Genomic DNA, 20752 nt, shown 5'->3' on the forward strand with positions numbered 1-20752 from the left:
ATATCTCAACCATATGGTCATAAACTCTAAATCTTCAATGAGGCATAGGACTCACTGTTTCAAATCAACTACTCCAATATGACTAATCTCAACACCACAAATTCTTAAAATAACATCAACTTTCCAAAATACCAAGTTGACAGAGTAAAACAAAACTATTGAATAAAACACTCCAATAACCAAAGTACCATCTTTGTACTTAATCCACTATGTTCACGTAGCCTTATACATGTTTTCTACTCTTGATCCTCGGCTGAAACATCCAAAACGTTTGAAAAATATTGTGGAGATAAGGAGTGAGTTATCAACAACTAAATAAGCACAGAACATATCCTAATATGAAAACATGAGCCTTTTCATAATGTAGTAACAAATCATTTCAATTTCAATATGCAGATCTCAAAACGTATTATTAGAATATCAGAGCAACGTTTCAAACTATTCATATTTTGAAATCAACTGTTCATATTCAAAGACCCTTTGGCATAACATGACTGGACATCTTCATCCCATCATATCTTTTCATATCATATTATTTTGTACTTATTTATAATAATATTGAGGATAATATTTTGACTTCCAATGAGAGGGAGATTTTACCAAATTGATATTACTAAGAATATAATACAAATTAATGATAAAATATACTTCTTTTTATCAGTTTAAACTTTTTGGACAAGTGATTAATTTCACATGGTATCAGAGTAGATGTCTTGTGTGATACCCTGCTTTTACGTGTATTTTTATTAAATGAGTATTTTTAATTTAATTTAAATATTGGTTCTTTTATTTTAAACTTATCGAATTTTAATTGGATTTCTTTAGTTGTGAAATTTATTTTAAGGTACTTTCTTATTATTAAATTATTGTTTTGTGTTTAAAATGCTCTTTATTTTAAATTATTTTATTGTTGGGCTTTAACTATTTTATTTTATTAATATTAAGTTGTAGTGTTTTTATTTAGCTTTTATTTATTTTATTGTGCTTTTTATTTTGAAGTAGTTTATTGTTGGGTTTTATTATTTTATTTTATTTAGTCACTATGTTTAAATTATTTTATTTAACTCGCCATTTTAAAATCTATTTTCGTTGGATCTGTTTGTGACCCTGAGTTGGAAAATGATGGACCTCATTTTCTTTTTCTTTCCTTTTCTTTTTCTCTTTTTCTTTTTCCTTCTCTTTTTTCCTTCTTTCTTTCCCCTGCTTTCTCCCCTGTGTGACTCCCCTCCCCTGTTTTTCTCTCCGTGCAGTCTCTCCCCCCAGCCCACCACCGTGCACCGACCAACCATGCCACCGCCCACCTCATCGGTTCACCACCTCTCCGGTGATCTCCCCTACATCGGCCACCACTCCCCACGCCCCACCCTCTCTCTCCTAGCCGTGTAGGGCCAAAATGGCCATGAATTTCCTGCGCTGCCGTGCGCTACCGTCCGGTGCTGCCGTCACCACCACAGCTTCCCCTCCCACCGGCCAACATCCTCCATTGATCTCAACCCCTAACTCGCCACCTTTTGCCCCCATGAAGTCCATCAAGCTTGGTTGCGCTACTGTCCGGTGCTGCCATCACCACCACAGCTTCCCCTCCCACCGGCCAACATCCTCCATCGATCTCAACCCCTAACTCGCCACCTTTTGGCCCCATGAAGTCCATCAAGCTGCACGGTCTTAGCTACCTAACCCACCCAACCCCAGCTCCGATCCGTCACCGGTGAAGCTTAGCCAACCCACTTTCTGTTTTGAAATTTTTGGCTTTCGACCACAGTTTTCACCGCCAACCACGGCCAACCACCACTTCCACTAGCTTCATAAATACCTTTAAGTCATTCCCTATCAATCCTAAACCTCGGTTCGTCCCCATTCAAAAGTGTGTATTTTTACAATCCACAACCATAGTGTTTTTACACTGTTACATTGCTTTTCCTTCACCTTTTGCAGCCCATTGATCCTTCAAAAATTATTATTATATTTTTCAAACTTCATTTTATATTTAAATATGGTATTGCTTTTACAATAAATTGTGACTGGTTGGTTATTCCGGACTGAGTCTGAGGAGTCGGTGGTTGGATGGATTTGAGGATGGAGTTAATTATATTTGGATGATTTGAATTGTTGGATATTTCATGTCTTATCATTTGCATTGCATGGTGCATGCATATACGTGTGTTAGATATTGAAAACTAGATTTTCAAGCATAAATGGATTTTTAGGTGCGTGTGTATCACGACCCCAAGCCGAGATGGAACATTATCTCGGTGGAGCTCCTCTGGTCACTCGGGAGCAGATAATATTGAGTGGCGTCCCCTAGGTTGTCGTTGGGTGACAACCAGATCGCACGATACGGTAATGCTGTTGTGTCGACTCTTTGGTTCCTCAGCTGGCGGGGACTAGAGGATGCCTGGTCATGGTAAGCGCTGGGTGGGAGTTGGGTATCGCTCATGTAGATGTCACATGCGTAGTCGTTACCTGCAGTGTGGCATAGGAGCCAGTGTGTGCGGATGATCCTTAGGGGAGATTATGGTGCATGCAATAATTGGAACTGGTTTTGGATAATGGATATGGGTCATTTCTAAAAAAATGGCAAGGTTTATAAGAGGAATATTGTGAACCATTTTCTGAGAAAATAGTGGTTTTCTTGGCTTGAGCCATTATTTGGGATAATGGTGAGGATTTGTTTTAAAGGAATGTATTGTAGGCCAAAAATGGAATTTTTGGCGTGTGGAAAAATGTGGATGTTTGGGACACATGTATATGGCATCTTATTCATGCATATTATTGAGATTTAATATATTTTTATCTTGTGGTATTTGGATCATTACTTAACTGTGGTACCGTCTTTGGTACCGTAGATTTTGATGCAGAGGGCGACGAGGCTGAGCCCGAGGAGCCGGCTTTGCCGGAGGAGTGATCGAGGATCACTCGTGGATTGTGGTTTATTTTCCTATTTTTGATTGGTAATATATTATTACTAGTTATTTGTAATATTTTTAGTACGCTTGTTTTTAAGCGAGTTTGTATTTAAACAAAATTCTGGTACTTAGTTGAAAGACTTTTATTACTGCTGCATTATTTTTGTTATACATGTGTTGCGTGTACGCCCACTTGGCACTTGGTGATGGGATGTGTGACCCGTGTTGTCATCATCTCGACGCCTCGATTTCCACATATCCATACATGTGAGTTGGGGGCGTCACATCTTGAATTTGAATCTTGACTCTATACTTTACTCATTTAATTAAGTGTAATGCTATACACCACACCATCATCCTATTTATATCATACTATATATGATGTGGCGCATTTATTACCATTTGATGATAAAGAAGCATGTAATAAATTATCATTTAATGGTGGTAAATGTGCCACATCTTATTTAGTATGATGTAAGTGAGATGGTAGTATGGTGTATAGAATTTTCCTTTGATTAAATATTCAACATTAAGAATATATTATAAATTAATAATAAAATCGACTTATTGCTCTTAACCTTTGAGGACAAATGGCTGGGATTTCACAAATATTTAATTTTAGCCATTAATAAATTGTAATAATCTTCTCAAATTATAGAGTTAAGGTTACAGCATATGACATTATGACTATCTCGATTCATATTATTCGGTCTTGCCAAATTAGTCGAACAAGTAAAAGGATAAACTAGAATAATTTTTCGAGAACTTCTAGATCTTCTTTGTAGGACGCTTCCAGAAAGAGTAATGTTACAATTGTTTTGAAGTAGAGTACATTCACTACAACACAATTTGTCTTTTGTAACATAGGAAACCATCACAAAAAATGACCAAAATGTCATAGAAAATAATGGACAGTTTATTGTGCAACTGTCACTAAAAATATTTTTAGTGCGGTTGGAGGTGTTCCATTTGGTATAACGTTCGAACGTGACAATTTTTTGTGATGGTTGAAATAAGTCACATAAAGTAATGTTTGATCATCTAACAGAACATTCGAACGTCAACCCGACCGATTGACATTCGAAGAACAGAAGTTGATGTTCATTAGTTATCGTTCAAATGTATCATATTTACGTTCATATGTTAACGACATTATACATTCAAATGTCTAATCGAACGTTAACGGACCAATGTTCGAACGTAATGGGTATAACATTCGGACTTTAGTCTGAATGTTAATGGATAGGTGTTCGAATGCAACTAGTACCTACAGAGATTTCTTTGAACGTTAATCATTTAAATATTTGAATGTTTTATTCGTTTGAGGTGAGTTCGTTCGAATATTATGTTATAATTTTGAGTAATTACGTTTGAAAGTTGATTAAAATGTGAACCAATGTTCAAACGTTTCTTATTTACATTTGAATGTACAAATAAGAAATATTAATTCCATAAAATTAAAAAATATACAAATTGTATCATATTACACCATCATTTAATAACTAACAGTGTCTTATAAAGTTTCAAAATTAGATATTAAAAGTAATATACAATGATAAAATTGATAAAATTCATTTCTTCTTCTTTCCTCGCCCACTGCAATTCTACTGCAGTGACATAACATGCTACATCTACACCATCATCTCCCGTTGCACTTGCTCTTGGACTTCACTGTGTATTCTATCCTCTTGGTCTCTCTATTGCTCTTTCAAATGCATCTCTAAATCAGACTGGCGCTCCAAGAGAAACCCTAACTCTTGTTGTCTCGATCTCATATACTCATTTTCTCACTGTACTGTTTCTAAATCTTTGGTATGATTATTAATTTATGAAATCGATGAGGTCATCGAGGATGAATCAGAATGCTTGAAAGAGTGTCCTAAACCTCTTACCATACTAGACTTGGTCCCGAGAACTTGTGTGAATATGTCTGTCACTAGGGAGGATTCCTTAGAAGCTGACTGCATCTTCATCATTTTTATTTTTGCAATTAGAAAGAAAATACACAATAAGTAATGTATTAAAAAAAATACAAATAAAAAATAAATTATTGACATGTTGCATAATTTATTTCACAAAATTTACACCGCTTACATAATTATCTACAGCGATAGGTTCCATCCACTCATAACGCTCATTAGTGTGAGCAGCAGCATAGATATGAATGAGAAAAAAATTTTCAGGATCATCATGTTTCTAACAAAACTACATTAGCAATTTTAAAAGATAATGTTAGTACTTAAATAAAAGAATATTAGAAAAATAAATGAATTTCTATGAGTTATTAATTACCACCTTGAATCGGCACGATGGTGGACAGTCAGAGTAGATTTATTCTGTGTATTTATAGAACTTAAGTACTGCAAAATTAATTAAGAATGTTAATTGTAACCTATATACATATAATATATAGAACGAATATAAATGTAAATAAGTAAAGGACATAAATCTAGAATATTTGATAATTTGGACTTCCAAAAAGATCACAACACTTCCTCCAATAGTCTAACTTCATCTTCTGAAAAGAGGACTGCGCAGCCTCTTCCTAAGTCTCAAATTTCATGAAGTGGTCATGACATCGTCCCTTGTGATGTCAAAATAGTGTATCCATCAACTCATTCACAATTCTCAAATCCTCACTACGGCTAAAATCGAGGTCAAATTCATCCTAATAAGTGAGTTCCGTCAAAAATATGATATACTAATTTAGGTGAAAAAAATGTACTCTCACAGTAAACTCACTAGCACACGACTCCGAATGTGCTTCTTAATCTCATTTAGAATATCTCACCATGATCGCATATAAAATGAAGCATAAGCTCAGACTACTATGCCAATACAAGAGGAAAGCACTACTGCACTATAATCCACTCCCCTAGTAGAATTATCTAGAATGGTGACCTTGAGTTTTCCATGCCTTCTATTTTTCTCAAGATAGATGCCACGTGTATAGTCACGACCGCGACCAGTAGATGCATCAACTAATATATAATAGTATAATTATAGTTATATAGTTATTAAGAGTATTAAAATATAATTAATTATCAACAACATTTCCTTACTGGTAGGTGTCGACTCTGTCTGTCTCTTGAGTGTTAACTTCTTCAGGAGCGGATTCCTTGGGTGGGGAGTCCTTAACGAGTTCGGGACTTGGCGAAGGAGGCACATTTCTTTGTTGTCGTTTTGGTGACATTCTTGAAAATGATTAATATGATAAAGAAAATTAATTAGAAGAAATTATGAAAAGTATAATATTGTATAATCACCTATATGAATAAAATATTTAGTACTTTTATTCTTCATCTTCGGATGTATTTTTCATGCTTGTTTCAGAATCTCTCTCAATAACATCTTCGTCATCATCAACCTCTTTTTCATCCTCCTTATCCATTTCCTCCCCGGATTCTTTTCCATCTTTTTCTTCTAACACTTCTTCTTCTTCTTCTTCCTTACTTACTTCAATTGAATGATCATTTAATACAGATGGGATGAGATAGACAGGTGGGACATCATCTCTTCACAAGGGGAGTAACTCGAGTGTACTGAGGTCAACAAACAAGTTAATATCGCAACACCTTAACTGTGACTTTTTCTCACCCTTCCAACTCGACTCTTCGTATGCAGGATATGCTTGTTTCTCCTCATTCTCCTTCTAGAACAAAACACAATCATTCTTACATGCATGTATGGACTTATACTCAAAGCTTAATCCCTTTCCCAACTATTTCACTTCATAAAAATTCTTCGACAATGCAGAACCTTCAGGAAGCATCTTGTTAAATAAGTCCAATATCATGTTTATTGCTTTCATCGACATCCCACACAATGACTTAATGTGAAGCAACCGCACAATAAACGACATTTTGTTGTATTTTGTATATAAAGCTCGTGTTTTGCATCTACCCACATTGCAGCGAAATTCTCTAGATCAATCCCTCTACCATTTGAGGCATTGTTGTCAACCTCATCCATAAACATCCCAGCTCCAATGTCACTCAACATCTCCTCCATCTCATCCTGCTCATAATCATCATCCTTGTGCCGCATATAGTTCGGATGACCGAACAATACATCCGCTGACTGTTCATATGGCTCACCATACAGTACCCATAAGGTATACCACAGATCCATACTGTTCACAAATATATGACTTTTAACTTCATATAATCCTATCGCACACAAATTTTTACACCCTTGACATGGACACTTAATTACTATCAGCAGATGCCTGAGTAAAATCAATGTTATTATAATTGATACATATGTAAAATATAGTTTTAATTGTTATTATATATCTTAGTTACTTATTAATTGATACCTATGTAAAATATTTTAATTCTTATTTAATTCTTATTATTTATAGTATAACTTAGTATAAATTGCTTTATTTTAATAAAAGTATACAAAAATAAGCACATATTAGGTATAATTAGTTATTATGTCTAAAATATTTACTAGTATATATATATATACTTAATGGACTGAATTATTTATTTACTCAATAGTATATTTTTTCTGACTAAACATTTATTTGATCCTTATTTATTTACTCTCCATTTTATTTTAAATAAGTATATTTATTTATGGACCAACTCTCTACTTATTTGTCTATTATTTTACCTATTTGATCATTAGTATGCTTCTTCTTAAGTTGTTAGTATCTATTAATAAATTATATACTATATTATGATTACAATATTATGCTTTGTAATCATAATATTTTTATTAGTTAAATATCAAAATACAATATACATCCCACACTAGCTATATATACATAAATAATCACAACATATGCTTCACAAATAATCAAAACATACACAAGCAAAAAAAAAAAAATCCACAAATAAGACATATGTGATGACCCGCTTTTGCGTGTATTTTCGCTGAAGGGTTGTTTTTAATTTAATTAGTATCTTGGTTTATTTATTTTAAATTATTGCGTTTTAAATTTGGTTTTTATTTGTTGGATGTTGTGTTTCTTTTATTTATTTGTTTTACGGTTTTTAATCTCGTTCTCGGCGGATTTGTTTTGTTGTCCGGAGTGAGGATTGGACCTCATTTCTTCCTACATCTCTTTTTTTCCCTTTTCCCTTTTTCCCTTTTTCTCTTTTCTTTTTCTTCTTTCTTTTTCTTTTTCTTTTTCTTTTTTTTTCTTTCTTTTCTTTTTCTTCTTCCTTCCTCTCTCCCGTGCGTCGACTCTCTCTCTCTCTCCTCTCCCATTCCGGAAGCCACCCCAGCCCCGACCCACCGTCGTCCGGCCACCGTGGCCGACACCACCCCCACCGGTCGAACCCCCTCCCTCCGGCGCACCACCCCACCGAATCCCAGCCCCATCCGCCCAGCCGTTTGGCCGAAAAACGCCCAACAAAGCCCCACGGATTTTGCCCCGATCCGCCGCCGTCGCTCCACCTCCGGCCACCACCTCTTCACCACTTCATCACCGGTTTCTTGCCATCCTAACCCACCCATTTCCGGCCTCTAATAGCCACCAGAACAGCTCCCACAAGCTAGCTTTCCATTTTGGGAAATCCGGCCATCAACCACCGTTTTCGCCGCCACCCACGGCCAAACTTCACTTCCACTAGCTTCATAATCATCCTTAGACCATTTCCTATCAATCCCAAGCCTTGGTTTGCCCCCGTTCAAAAGTGGGTATTTTACAACCCACGACCACAGTGAATTTTCACTGTTACGTTGCTTTTTCTCCGCCGTTTGCAACACCGCAAGCTTTCTAAAAATACCGTATAGCACTGTAAGTATTTTCCAAACCCTACTTTTAGATTTAAATATATTTTGCTCTTATAATAAATTATTGCTACTGGTTGGTTGATTCCGGACTGAGTCCGAGGAGTTCGGGGGTCGGATGGATGGAGGACGGAGTTGCTTGATTTATTGATTTATGATTGGTTATTTTTTTTGTGCATTGAAATTGCATTTACATGGTGCATGCACGTGCATTTTATTTTATTTGAGAAATCCTGTTTTGTTGGCGTGAATGGATTTTCGGGTGCGTGTGTCTCACGAGCCCAAGCCGGGATGGGTTATTATCTCGGTGGAGCTCCTTTGGTCATTTGGGAGTGGATAATACTGAGTGACGTCCCCTGAGTTGTCGCTGGGCGACGACGGGAACGGGGCTAGAGGATGGCCTGGCCAGGTACGCATTGGGCGCGAGTCTAGGCATCGCTCTACTCACCGACTCCGTGGCCCTTAGCTGGCGAGGGCTAGAGGATGGCCTGGCCAGGTACGCGCTGGGCGCGAGTCTGGGCATCGCTCGTTTAGGTGTCACATGCGTAGTCGTTACCTGCGGTGTGGCATAGAGCCAGGGTGTGCGGATGATCCCTAGGGGAGATCATGGTGCATGCATAATTGGATCATTTTTATGGTTTTCGGATACGGGCCATTTTTTCGAAAAATGGCGAGTTTTGGTTTTGAGGCTTTTGATCCATTTTCTGGGAAAATGGTGGTTTGGGCCATTATCTGGGATAATGGTGAGGCTTGGTTTTAAGCAAGATGTTTTTGGGCGAAATGGGTTTTTGGCGTGCGTGGAAAAAATGTGGTTTTGCAGGACATGTGCATTGGCTTTTCTTGCATCCATGTTGTTTGAGTTTTATATGTTTTTATCTAGTGGTGTTTGGAGTTTACTTACCTACGGCACCATTTTTGGTACCGTAGATTTTGGTGCAGAGATCGAGGATGAGGAGGAGGAGGCTGAGCCCAAGGATGCGGCTCCGCCGGGATGCTGATGTTATGTTTTGTATTTGATATTAAATTATATTCGTGTCTTGTAATATTTATTTATGTATGTTTTGAATAGCTTTGTGTTAAACAAGAAAAAAATTCTGGTACTTAGTTATTGACTTGCTTTTTCGCTGCGTATTTTTCGTGCACATTCGTCGCTTTTTCACACACTTGGCACACGTCGATAGGATGATGACCCGTGATGTCATCATCCGGATGTCTCAATTTTTCCGTGTTCGTGCGTGGGGATTTGGGGGCGTCACAGGTGGTATCAAAGCGGTTTGGCTCTGGGTAAAACCAAATGTCCCATAGGTAATACCAGAATGCTTTTAAAGTTTTGTTTTAAAATTTATGTTAAGTAAAGTTATTTTAATTGTTTTATTTGTTTTATTTGATTTATTTGTTTGAATTTGTTTGTTTGTTTTTATTTTTTTAGTTATGTTTTTGCAAGTTGGTTTCTTTTGTTTTGTGTGATGTGGTGTTGGTCTTTGGTTCTGTTTTTGTTTGTTGTTGGTTTTATTTGCTTTTGTTTTCTGAAAGGGGGTCGAAGGTTGTGGTGGCAGGAAAATAGGGAGGCCAAAGAAATCTACTCCGGAGCCACGGGACAATACGTTAAGAGATGACTCCATAGCCCAAGCCATACGGCAGATGACAGAGTTTATGCAGCAAAATTTTAGGCCACAACAGACAGGGCCTTGGCCACAACCAGGGGGACCTTGGCCACAACAAGGGGGTCCCTGGCCGCCACAAGGAGGGCCTTGTCCGCAACAAGAAGGACTTTGGCTGCAACCAGGAGGTCCTTGGCCATATCAGGGAGGGCTTTGGCTTTACCCGGGAGGATCTAGCAGCATGGTGCAAGCCGGATGCACCTATGAGCGCTTTCTGGCGCATAGGACCCCACACTTCACTGGAGAAGAGGACCCGCTTCAAGCTAGAAAGTGGATCAAAGACCTGGAAAGAACTTTTGAGGTGTGTGGTTGCACCGAGGCGCAACAGGTACTCTACGCCAGCTATCTGTTGCAAGGCACCGCTTTTGATTGGTGGGATACTAAGAGGGTGATGCTAGAAGCAGAGTTGGGTTCATTCGCCGCTGTAACCTGGCAACGCTTCAAGAAAGAATTTAATGACCGCTTCTTTCCCGCATCGGTAAGGAAGCAAAAGGCAAGAGAGTTCTTAAATTTGGTTCAAGGAGGCATGACAGTGGAACAGTACGCTCGAAGGTTTATAGAACTTGGGCGATTTTCTCCCCACCTTATCACCACAGAGGAGATGCGAGCTGATCGTTTTCAGGAGGGACTACGCCCTGATATACGCCGTATGGTGGTCAGCCATCGGATATCCACTTTTCAGGAATTAGTGGATGTGGCCACCCTTGTGGAGCGAGAAAATAATCTGAGTATGGGCTCCTCTCCGGGTCATAAGAGGCAGAGTTTTTCTGGTGAAGGAAGCAGCTCGGGTTCGCCTCAGAAATTTGTTCAGCAGACTGGAACTCGACCGCAAGCATCCTTAGGTGTTCGCATGGGAGGACGTGTGCCTGTTTGCAGAGTTTGTAACAGAGCCCATGTGGGTGAGTGCCCTTCTGGTGGGGCTCGATGTTATAATTGTGGCCAACGGGGTCACTTTGCCCGAGAATGTCCAAGAATTGCTCAAGGAAGCCGTGGAGGTAGACGCGGTGGAAGAACAAATCCAAGGCAAGCAGTGCAAGACCGAGTTTATGCTGTCACATCCGGAGATGTGGATGATGAGGCGCTAGCGACCCATGATGCTGGAGTAATTACAGGTATGGATTAATTTGATTCTATGTTGGATTTAATTTTGGTGTATTTGGTTTCTTCTTTGTTTTTTTGGATTTCATGGGTTGTGTGTTTGGTTCAGGGAGAGTCCGTTTGTATGAGTTTTATGCTTGCACTTTGTTTGATTTCGGTGCTTCACAGTCATTTGTATCTTCCACGTTTGCGCGGATGTGTAATTTGGTCACGGAACCTTTGCCAAAGTCATTGGTGGTGGCTTTACCCGATGGTGAAATGGTATGGTGCTCCAAGGTTGCGTTGGGATGCCCGTTAAATTTTGATGGAAGGTTCTTGGATGCTGATTTGGTTGTGTTTAAGCTGTTGGGTTTTGATATCATTCTCGGGATGGATTGGCTATACCGATATTCTGTGAGTATTAATTGCAGAAGTCGGGTAATTACCTTTCAGCTTCCAGATGGTGATTGTCTGGAATTTGCAGGGAGTAAGTTAAAAGAAAAACCGGTAATTATATCGGCAATTCAAGCAAGAAGAGAGATTGCATGGGGAGTGGATGCATTCTTAGTTCAGATGGTGTCCACGCCGTCCGAGGAGAAGTCTTTGGTAGACATTCCAGTTGTGGAAGAATTTCCCGATGTGTTTGTGGATGACTTGCCCGGACTACCCCCTGTTTGGGAAATGGAGTTTGTTATAGACTTGGAACCTGGAGCGGCTCCTGTACATAAAGCTCCTTATCGCATGGCACCGACTGAATTAAAAGAGCTGAAGACTCAGTTGCAAGAGCTGGTAGATAAGGGATTTATTCAGTCTAGTACTTCGCCGTGGGGTGCGCCAGTGTTGTTCGTTAAAAAGAAAGATGGAACCCTCCGTATGTGCATAGATTATCGAGAATTAAACAAGGTGACCATCAAAAATAAATATCCTCTCCCGCAGATCGACGATTTATTTGATCAGCTTCAAGGAGCAGCCGTGTTCTCGAAGATTGATTTGAGGCCGAGATACTACCAGCTGAGGATCAGAGACAAGGATATGCCTAAAACTGCTTTCAGGTCGAGGTATGGGCATTATGAATTTAAGGTGATGCCGTTTGGGTTAGCTAATGCCCCTGCCGCTTTCATGGATTTAATGAATCGAGTATTTCGACCTTATCTGGATTCCTTTGTGGTAGTGTTTATTGATGATATTCTGATTTATTCCCGAGATGTTGAAGAACACGTGTATCATCTTCGTCTGGTACTTGGGAAATTGAAAGAACACCAGCTATATGCCAAGCTTAGCAAGTGTGAATTCTGGCTGGAGGAAGTCAGATTTCTTGGGCATGTGATTTCCCGAAACGGAGTGGCTGTTGATCCTACTAAGGTAGAAGCCATTTTGTCATGGCCACGTCCGACTACAGTGCGCGAGATCTGGAGTTTCTTGGGGCTTGCTGGTTATTACCAAAGATTTGTGGAGGGATTTGCTCGCCTATCTGGACCTCTCACAGCTCTGACTCGGAAGAATACAGAATTTGTTTGGTCAGATAAGTGTGAGAGAAGCTTCCAAGAATTAAAGAACAGGTTGACGACGGCACCAGTGTTAGCGCTTCCAGAACCGCATAAGCCATTCGTAGTCTTCAGTGATGCGTCTAAGTTTGGTTTGGGTTGTGTCCTTATGCAGCAAGGATGGGTTGTTGCCTATGCATCTCGTCAGCTAAAGGACCATGAGAAGAGTTATCCGACGCACGATTTAGAGTTGGCTGCGATTGTTTTTGCACTCAAGATCTGGCGGCACTTCTTGTATGGGGAAGCTTGCGAGGTGTACACTGATCACAAGAACTTGAAGCATTTGTTTTCCCAGAAAAATCTGAACATGAGGCAGAGGCGATGGCTAGAGCTAATCAGTGACTACCAGAGTGAGATCAAATACCATCCGGGGAAGGCTAATATAGTTGCTGATGCTTTGAGCCGAAATCGCACTTGGAAGATGAAGCCGAGCCATCGGAATTGAATTCGTTGCTTTGTGGGATGAGAAGGCTCTTTATTGAGAGTTCACAGCAAGAAGAGATTTTATCTTCAGTTCTTGATATTCGGGTAACTGATTTTGAAGAATTGAAGACTCTTCAAAGGAAGGATCCAAAGCTGCTGAATATCAGAAAAAGAGTCAGAAAATCTCGAGGGCCGTTGCATTATAGCATGGATAAGATGGGATACTTCGGTTCTGAGATCGCAGAGTGGTCCCCAAGGATTTAGAATTCAAGGAGCGAATCATGGCAGAAGCTCATGTGGCCCCTTATTTAGTTCACCCCAACAGTACAAAGATGTATCGGGACTTGAAGAAAAATTACTGGTGGGATGGAATGAAGAGGGATATTGCCTTATATGTTAAGAAATGCCACACATGCCGTCAAGTGAAGGCCGAGCATCAAAGACCCGCTGGTATGCTCTAACCCCTCCCTATTCCTGAGTGGAAATGGGATGACATAACGATGGACTTTGTAGTGGGTTTGTCGAGAAATCCTAGTGGGAAAAATTCTGTTTGGGTAATTGTTGACCGGTTAATGAAGAGTGCTCATTTCTTGCCTGTTAATAACACCGACTCCTTGGGTAAGTTGACATGCTTGTACGTGAAAGAAATAGTGTGGCTGCACGGCATACCAAAGAGTATAGTATCGGATCGAGACCCAAGGTTCACGTCGCAGTTCTGGAAGAGTTTGCAGGCAGCTTTGGGTACTAAGTTGAAGTTCAGTACTGCTTACCACCCACAGACAGACGGCCAATCGGAACGCACCATTCAGACCCTTGAAGACATGTTGCGAGCGTGTGTCATGGAATTTCAGGGGAGTTGGGAAAACCATTTGCCGCTCATAGAGTTTGCTTATAATAACAGCTTCCATGCGACCATTCAGATGGCTCCCTATGAAGCTCTTTACGGGAGGAAGTGTAGATCGCCCTTGTGTTGGGATGAAGTCGGGGAGAGTAAGATTATTGGACCCGAAATAATTTAAGAGATGCAAAGCCAAGTCCGGATCATTAGAGATAAAATGGCGGCAGCTCAGAGTCGCCAGAAAAGCTACGCTGACACCAGGAGGAGAGAGTTGTCTTTTGAAGTTGGTGATTGGGTTTATCTCAAAGTCTCTCCCATGAGAGGTGTTAAGCATTTTGTTAAGAAGAGGAAACTAGATCCGAGGTATGTTGGTCCTTTTCAGATTCTGGAGAAGGTAGGGTCCGTCGCCTATAGAGTTGCTTTGCCAGGGTATTTTGGGGATATTCATGATGTCTTCCACGTATCATCCCTGAAGAAGAGCTTTGGACAGCAAGAGCCACGCTTCGTCGACCCAGAGGGTATTCAGTTGCAACCGAATCTCACTTATGAGGTTGTTCCGTCGCAGATTATAGACTGGAAGGAGCAACAGTTGAGGTCCAAGACGATACCTTTGGTTAAGGTGGCGTGGGGAGATTCGTTAGCTCAAGACTTCTCTTGGGAGCAAGTAGCGGACATGAGGGAGCAGTACCCACACTTGTTTGAGTAATGAAGGTACGTATCTTAATCTTGGTCACAGTTGGTTTATGTGATTTTATGTGGCTTGCTTTAAGTTGGTAGTTGATCTTGCAAATTTCGAGGACGAAATTTGTTTTAAGGGGGGAGGATGTGATGACCCGCTTTTGCGTGTATTTTCGCTGAAGGGTTGTTTTTAATTTAATTAGTATCTTGGTTTATTTATTTTAAATTATTGCGTTTTAAATTTGGTTTTTATTTGTTGGATATTGTGTTTCTTTTATTTATTTGTTTTACGATTTTTAATCTCGTTCTCGGCGGATTTGTTTTGTTGTCCGGAGTGAGGATTGGACCTCATTTCTTCTTACATCTCTTTTTTTCCCTTTTTCCTTTTTCCCTTTTTCTCTTTTCTTTTTCTTTTTCTTTTTCTTTTTTTTTTTATTTCTTTTCTTTTTCTTCTTCCTTCCTTTCTCCCGTGCATCGACTCTCTCTCTCTCTCTCCTCTCCCACGCCAGAAGCCACCCCAGCCCCGACCCACCGCCGTCCAGCCACCGTGGCTTCTGACCACCCCCACCGGTCGAACCCCCTCCCTCCGGCGCACCACTCCACTGAATCCCAGCCCCATCCGGCAAGCCGTTTGGCCGAAAAACGCCCAACAAAGCCCCACGGATTTTGCCCTGATCCGCCGCCGTCGCTCCACCTCCGGCCACCACCTCTTCACCACTTCATCACCGGTTCCTTGCCGTCCTAACCCATCCATTTCCGGCCTCTAATAGCCACCGGAATAGCTCCCACGAGCTAGCTTTCCATTTTGGGAAATCCGGCCATCAACCACCGTTTTCGCCGCCACCCACGGCCAAACTTCACTTCCACTAGCTTCATAATCATCTTTAGACCATTTCCTATCAATCCCAAGCCTTGGTTTGCCCCCGTTCAAAAGTGGGTATTTTACAACCCACGGCCACAGTGAATTTTCACTGTTACGTTACTTTTTCTCTGCCATTTGCAATGTCGCAAGCTTTCTAAAAATACCGTATAGCGCTGTAAGTATTTTCCAAACCCTACTTTTAGATTTAAATATATTTTGCTCTTACAATAAATTATTGCTGCTGGTTGGTTGATTTCGGACTGAGTCCGAGGAGTTCGAGGGTCGGATGGATGGAGGACGGAGTTGCTTGATTTATTGATTTATGATTGGTTATTTGTTTTGTGCATTGAAATTGCATTTACATGGTGCATGCACGTGCATTTTATTTTATTTGAGAAATCCTGTTTTGTTAGCGTGAATGGATTTTCGGGTGCGTGTGTCTCACGAGCCCAAGCCGGGATGGGTTATTATCTCGGTGGAGCTCCTCTGGTCACTCAGGAGTGGATAATACTGAGTGACGTCCCCTGAGTTGTCGCTGGGCGATGACGGGAGCGGGGCTAGAGGATGGCCTGGCCAGGTACGCGCTGGGCGCGAGTTTGGGCATCGCTCTACTCATCGACTCCGTGGCCCTTCGCTGGCGAGGGCTAGAGGATGGCCTGGCCAGGTACGCGCTGGGTGCGAGTCTGGGCATCGCTCGTTTAGGTGTCACATGCGTAGTCGTTACCTGCGGTGTGGCACAGAGCCAGGGTGTGCGGATGATCCCTAGGGGAAATCATGGTGCATGCATAATTGGATCGTTTTTATGGTTTTTGGATGCGGGCCATTTTCTGGGAAAATGGCGAGTTTTGGTTTTGAGGCTTTTGATCCATTTTCTGGGAAAATGATGGTTTGGGCCATTATCTGGGATAATGGCGAGGCTTGGTTTTAAGCGAGATGTTTTTGGGCCAAATGGGTTTTTGGCGTGCGTGGAAAAAATGTGGTTTTGCGGGACATGTGCATTGGCTTTTCTTGCATCCATGTTGTTTGAGTTTTATATGTTTTTATCTAGTGGTGTTTGGAGTTTACTTACCTGCGGCACCATTTTTGGTATCGTAGATTTTGGTGCAGAGATCGAGGATGAGGAGGAGGAGGCTGAGCCCGAGGATGCGGCTCCGCCGGGATGCTGATGTTATGTTTTGTATTTGATATTAAATTATATTCGTGTCTTGTAATATTTATTTATGTATGTTTTGAATAGCTTTGTGTTAAACAAGAAAAAAATTCTGGTACTTAGTTATTGACTTGCTTTTTCGCTGCGTATTTTTCGTGCACATTCGTCGCTTTTTCACACACTTGGCACACGTCGATAGGATGATGACCCGTGATGTCATCATCCGGACGTCTCGATTTTCCCATGTTCGTGCTTGGGGATTTGGGGGCGTCACAACATACACAAATAATCACAACATATGCTTCAAAAAAACACACAAATAATAATACACAAATATAACATACACAAATAACCACATCATATGCTTCAAAAATATACACAATTCTAAAATATATTCATTTTAATGTATAAATATACACCAATATTTATATTTTCATTCTAAGAATAAATATACGCACAACAAAATTTTTCATTTTAATTCATCATATTACACAATCCATTTCACAAAAATTTCCTTCTAATTCATCAATATAAACAATTTAATTCATTCTAATTCATTAATATCCAATTTACAACATATTCACAATATATACAATCAAAATTCACTACTTAACTCACAATATTATACCCATATCTAATTCATCAAAATCCACAATAAACTCACATTATACACATCAAAATATTCATCAAAATCCACAATAAACTCACATTATACACATCAAAATATTCATCATTATCCACAATAAAATCACAAAAAAATGTATAAAAATATTAATAAAGTTTAGAAATATACCTATCACTCACAATATCCTCCTACAAATCACTAGCTTTCAACAAGACACAACAACCAATCCTTCAAAAAAATCACAATACTAGCTAATTAGAGACATATAAAACAACACAAGACAAATATCATAAAATTGCAAAAAAATCAACAGAAAGAAAAGCTTTTCCATACCAAAATCAATGGAGAGTGCAAAAATATTAACCCCCTCTCACTCTACTCTCTCTCACTCTAAATCTCTCTCACTAACCCATGATCGTCTCTCACTCTCTCTCTCTTACGCATGGGAGAAGCAAAAAAAAAAAAAAAAGACTCTGCTTCGTCCCGTGTGCGTATTCATGAAAAACAATTTGTTTTGATCGAACGTTAAATAATCCTGCCCAATTTTCAGATGTAACATTTGAACGTTAAATTGTAACGTTCAAACATTATTTAAAATCACAGTGCCTAAAATTGAGCGCGAAATTTCCTGCATTTGTTTTTCACATTCGAACATATATAATTAACATTCGAACATAATATAATATATTGTCTATACTTATACTATATATATACTTATATAATACTATATATAATGACTATAAATATTATATATAATATCTAATATAATATATTAATATATGTATATTATTACTAACTTTAATGATATAATATAATGTATAGATTATATTATTATATATATAATATAGTATATATTTATATAATATAAATATATACTATATTATATATAATATAATATATATTAAAAAAATTCATTGATACAGATTTTTAACCAACGATAACTTATATAAAAGAGAATGAAGTATATTGGAGTCTTGTATTGGTAAGCCATGAAAATCCGTTGGTCAGCCTGTTTATGCTAAGAAGCTTTAAGGATAGTCCCGGTGGTGTTTCCTCAAAATCTTGATCTACTTATTTCTCTTTGAATATATGAAATCTTTGCTTTAAAAACTTGTCTCAATAAATTCTTTATTTAAATCAAATGCATATACCACTAGTATACCTATAGAATATGAACATGATAATATTAACCAAGAAGACTATAGTATAATAGACATAGAAAGAAATTTACAAGACTCTTCAATTCCTAATGTTTCTAAAAATCAAATATATGAACAATCCACTTTTTCTTCAATATTATCATCTCTTACTAATTATAATATTAGAATGGTAGAAAAACTATTAGCTTAAATCATGATTATGAATAATTACAATTGTTAACAAAAGAGGCTATTAAACACAATAAAGAAAAAATATTCTTTTATACATGTTGGATTAGTACAAGTGGCTATAAAAATACTCACCAAAAGCGGATTAAATGCCTCAGTATTACTCTACCTAAGAGACGAAAGACACTATAATTTTCATAGTTCATTACTTGTTACAGTAGAATCTAGATTGTTCCAAGGCCTAGTTTATTTCAATTGTTATCCTAATTATTCATTTTCATTATATGATACTAATATTATACATGCTTTAACATTAAATATTAAAAAAAGAAGGTTTTCATATGATGAAAGGATCACATCCTTTAACTGTAACATTAGAATCCATTATAAATTGATGAAAGCAACATTAGAACCACAAGCTCTTATTACCAGTCCAAAAGGCTATATATTATTATTACAATCTAGCACACCAAATTCTAGTATACAAATTCCTAAATAGACTAATTGGAATAAAATTACTCTCTTTAATGAATGGCAGTTAGAAAATATTGTTCCATTATCTAAAATAGAAAATAATTCTAAAAATAATCTAGATTATATAGATAAAAAACGGACATAATAGTCCAAATTGCCTTTCAACCTTTTAGGAGATCATTTTAATAGTCACAATGTGATACCTCGTTTTTACATGTATTTTCACTGAACGAGTGTTTTTAATTTAATTAATATATTGGTTCTTTTATTTTAAATTATTGTATTTTAAATTGGTTTTATTTTATTTGATGTAGTGTTTAATTTATTTTAGTCGTTTTATATTTTTTTTTAAATCGTTTTCGACAGATCAGTTTTTAGATTCCGGAGTGAGGGTTGCACCTCATTTATTTTCCCTCATCTTTTCTTTTTCCATTTTTTCTTTTTCTCTTTTCTTTTTCTTTTTCTTTCTCTTTCTTTTTTTCTTCTTCTTTTCTTTCTTCTTCCTCTCTCTCCCCGCTCACGCACGGACTGCTCTCTCCTCTCCCCGTCGCCGCCTGTTGACCAGCCCTGACCCACTGCCGTCCGGCCACCGTGGCCGACACCACCCCCACAAAAATTTTCCCCTCCAGCCGGTGATCACTCCCACCAAAAATCTCCTCCATCCGGCCGGCCGATCACCACCTAGATCCCTTTCTTTCCGCACGGTTTTGAGCTGTTTTCGACGCCGTCGCTCCACCTCTGGCCACCATCTCTTCGAGGTGGCCACCATCTCTTCACAGCTTCTTCCTCTACCTCTTGCCAACCTAACCCACCCAATTTTAGCCCCGATCCGTTGCTGGAGCAGCTCCCACGAGCTTAACTCCGTTTAGCCCCTTTTGGCGCTTCCAACCCCATTTCCACTGCCACCCACGGCCAAAGCTCACTTCCTTTAGCTTCATAAACATCTCAAGACCATTCCTTATCAATTTCATGTCTTGGTTTGTACCCGTTCAAAAGTGGGTAATTTATTACCCACGACCACAGTGTAAAATACACTGTTACGTTGCTTTTTCTCCGCCATTTGCAATGCGCGAGCTTTTGAAAAATACCGTATAGCGCAATAAGTGTTTTTCAAACTCTAATTTTAGATTTAAATATATTTTACTCTTATAATAATTATTATTTGGTTGGTTGGTTGATTCCGGACTGAGTCCGAGGAGTTCGGGGGTCGGATGGATTGAGGACGGAATTGGTTGGTTTGTTGATTTGTGATTGGTTGGTTAGTTTGTGCCTTGTGGTTGCATTTACATGGTGCATGCACGTGCATTTTATTTAAATTGAGAAAATCATGTTTTATTTGCGTAAATAGATTTTCAGGTGAGTGAGTATCATGACCCCAAGTTGGGATGGGATATTATATCGGTGGAGCTCCTCTGTTCACTCGGGAGCGTAATATACTGAG

Source organism: Carya illinoinensis, chromosome 16 (assembly GCF_018687715.1).
Source record: "Carya illinoinensis cultivar Pawnee chromosome 16, C.illinoinensisPawnee_v1, whole genome shotgun sequence".
Lineage (NCBI taxonomy): Eukaryota > Viridiplantae > Streptophyta > Magnoliopsida > Fagales > Juglandaceae > Carya > Carya illinoinensis.